The sequence below is a fragment of the Mus caroli genome, chromosome 14 (assembly GCF_900094665.2).
Source record: "Mus caroli chromosome 14, CAROLI_EIJ_v1.1, whole genome shotgun sequence".
NCBI classification, from domain to species: Eukaryota; Metazoa; Chordata; class Mammalia; order Rodentia; family Muridae; genus Mus; species Mus caroli.
The window spans coordinates 90,717,218-90,720,681 of record NC_034583.1 but is presented as its reverse complement, the minus strand read 5'-3'; positions in this window follow the sequence as shown (position 1 = coordinate 90,720,681).

The window sequence follows — 3,464 nt, the reverse complement described above, 5'->3', positions numbered from 1 at the left end:
CCAAAAGTCCCCTATACCCTATCCCCACCCTGCTCCCCAACCCACCCACTCCCGCTTCCTGGCCCTGGCATTCCCCCATACTGGGGTATATAATCTTCACAATACTGAGGTCCTCTCCTCCCATTGATGGATGACTAGGCCATCCTTTGCTACATATGCAACTAGAGACACACGCTCTTGGGGGTGGGGGGGCAAGTGTACTGGTTAGTTCATTTCTATCATTTCTAGAAATTTTCTAATAGAATTTTGGAGATTTTTTTATATTGTATTTCTGCAAATGGGGATCATTTTACTTCTTATAGGACAGCAAAAAGACTGTAAGAGCCAGAGACCCAGGATGTCTGTTGCTAGATAGTACACCCTATGTATGGCAGGGAAAATGTGCCCATGAAACCTAAATATATGGCTCCTAAAGAAGATGAATACAATGAAGGAAAGGGTTGACATACTAACATGAACAGGGAAATTGCATGTGCTCCCTCCCACCTTTGAATGAAGAGCTACAGTTACCGAGAGGGGAAAAATTAGTTTTCTCTATGGCCGGCTCTCACCTAGGATCCCCACAACCAGGTGGTTAACCCTGTCTACATATACATACATATTAGCACAGCTAAATGTACTCAGTAGGTTGTGTATGTGTGTGTACATATACAGACATGTGGGCATGCACTCACACAAACACATACACACATACAATTTAAAAATAGAATAAGCATTTGGGAAAGAGCTATGGGAGGAGTTTGGGGGAGTAGTTGGGAGTTATGTAGATACAGTGCATTCATGTACAAAGTTTCAAAAACTAAAGTTTAATCCCCCCAAAAAATATAGATGGATGAAAAATAAATGAATGAATCCCACCATGTGTTTCCAGAGACTCACTTAGGAATTTTTCTAAAAGTTTACAGTTGAATTGCCAAGAAGCTTCAAATATTTATTTTGAAATCCCAAGTGATTAACCAGCTACAAATGTGTCAGTTACAGAGACAGTTAGGTATAGTTTTCCCTTTTAACTGTAGGCTCTTGTAGACCAAAGTTTCCTGCTGAAAATACTAAGCAACATGAGAAAGCATCAGTTCTCAGGATGGGACGAAACAGAGATGTTTACAAGAGGAGCTTCGGTTTTAGCTTCATTTCTTTTCTCTTGGTTTGGCGGAATGAGTTCTTCTGGGTGATTTGGTCCAGAGAACGTATCTCTTTGAGGATCTCCTATGAAACATTTGTGTGGTGAAAGTAGGAAGTCACTTTGTAAAAATGTACTCTGAGGTAAAATAGTTTTCCCTCAGAAACAAGGTTGCTTCACACATCTTCCAGACAAATAATAAACGAAAATGAGAGGATTTCCTGGGTCCAGAGCTTAGGACTGGACAGCCCCGAGTTACATTCTAGATCCACAGTGCTGTCTCCAAGACACTTGAATATATAATACCTACAGGAGATTGCTGCTGTCTGCATCATAAACTCAGAAAAGGTGTCTAATCACACTTTAGTCTATACTAAGGAAGAATTTGTAATCAGACTAAGGCAGCAAATTTATGCTAGTACTCTGCAAAAACAGAAATGCTAGCATAAGAAAGATACGCATTCAAACCCCTGATGTAACAATTAGAAATTTGGAGCAGTGCTATTTAACCTTTCAAGCTATCATTTCTCCCATATGTGAAATACATACTATAACACCCACACCAGAGAGTGGTCAAGGGAATCATAGGAGGTAATCTATAGAAAACATTCAAAATGAGTCCTGAAATAGGATTTAGAGTTTGCTAGAAAGGAGGAATGTGTAGCCTACACTACTATGAATGTCTCATAGGGATACTTTTAGAGTTGTATTAGTGTACACTGACAACAACAATGCAATTTTTTGTTTTGTTTGTTGGGTGTTGTTGTTTGTTGTTGTTTGAGACAGAGTTTCTTTGTGTAGTCCTGATTGTCCTGGAATTTTCTCCGTAGACCAGGATGACCTTAAACTCAGAGATCCACCTAACTGCCTGGGCCTCATGAGTCCTGGGAATAAAGGCATGAACCATCTAAATGGATATCATACGGTCAAAAGAGCACATCATAGCGCATTTAACATGGAGAGCTGTTATCACAGGATCGGGAAGATCATTAAAAAATAGAAAAGAGAAGAGAAGAGAAGAGAAAAAATAAGAATGACAAATGCTTCCCAGTACAAACATCCACTTCTTAGGATGATGGAAGAGACAAGTCCAAAGGCATTCATTGGATTGAGGGTAGGAGGAAGTCTTTCAATCAATCAATCATGAAATGAGACATTCAGAGCTGCCAAAGAATGCTTGTGTTCAGCCTGTATTAGTTCTATACTAAAATGAAAATGATACAGTAGATACATTTTTAAGCCTCCACAGTGGCTGGCACACTACTAAGTACTTTAGTGACTGGCCTTCTCACCTGCACCCTATGGCTGCACCCTACAAAGCACAGCACACTACCTCTGTCTTATAGATGAGGAAAGTGTGCCTTGCCCAAGCTGAACAGCTTGTCCAAGGTCACATACCAAGAAATTGGAGCTGCTTGGATTCCAGCCCAACCGTGTCAGGCCATCAGGCCTATATGCCAGCCTAACCTCTATTTTAAGCAAGGGAACCAGCAGGGGTCTTTAATCAAAGGAATGACCTCATCAAATGTATTTTCTTAAAGGAAAATAAGGTAACAGGATAAAATGAGGTGATGAAGCCGAGGGAGGTGAGTGAAGATAGGGCTCAGAATACGAGTTGGAGGTCATTGTAACTTTTCAGGGAAAGGAAGGGCATTCCCAGCTAAAGCAGCTCCTGCAAGGGGCAGTCAGGGAAATGCTAAGAGGCATTCTTGATTGTTTGATTATCAGTTAGAAATAAACATAACTCAGCATAGGATCTCTGACTCCAGACCCAATGATATGCATGATGGAGAATTGTAAGAGCTACACTCAAAAACTTGATACAGATTTGAAATTGCAGAATGAAATGTGGTGTTATGTGGGGAATTGCAGGCTGGTCTCCAGTCGAGCTGAGGTCTGAACCCCGATGGTCATAATTCACCTACATGACATGGCAGACACGTCATGCTCCTGGAACTCCGGCCCCTGCCTAAGGTACCACCTCCCACAGCCCCCACAAGAGAAGCATGGTCAGTAGTCATGTAAAAGCAATGGCCCAAGCTTCTGACCTTCAGGCTAAACTCCTCTCCAGTTACCTAGCAACAGTGAAGACCATAAAAAGGGGTGTGCAGCCCCACCAAGCTCTCTTACCCTCTTACTTCTTTGTCCTCTTACCTCTCACTTCTCTCATTTCTTTCTCCTCTTCTCTTTCTCTTTCTCTTTCTCTTTCTCTTTCTCTTTCTCTTTCTCTTTCTCTTTCTCTTTCTCTTTCTTTTTCTCTTTCTCTTTCTCTTTCTCTTTCTCTTTCTCTTTCTCTTTGCCTCCTCCTCCTCCTCCTCCTCCTCCTCCTCCTCCTCCTCCTTCT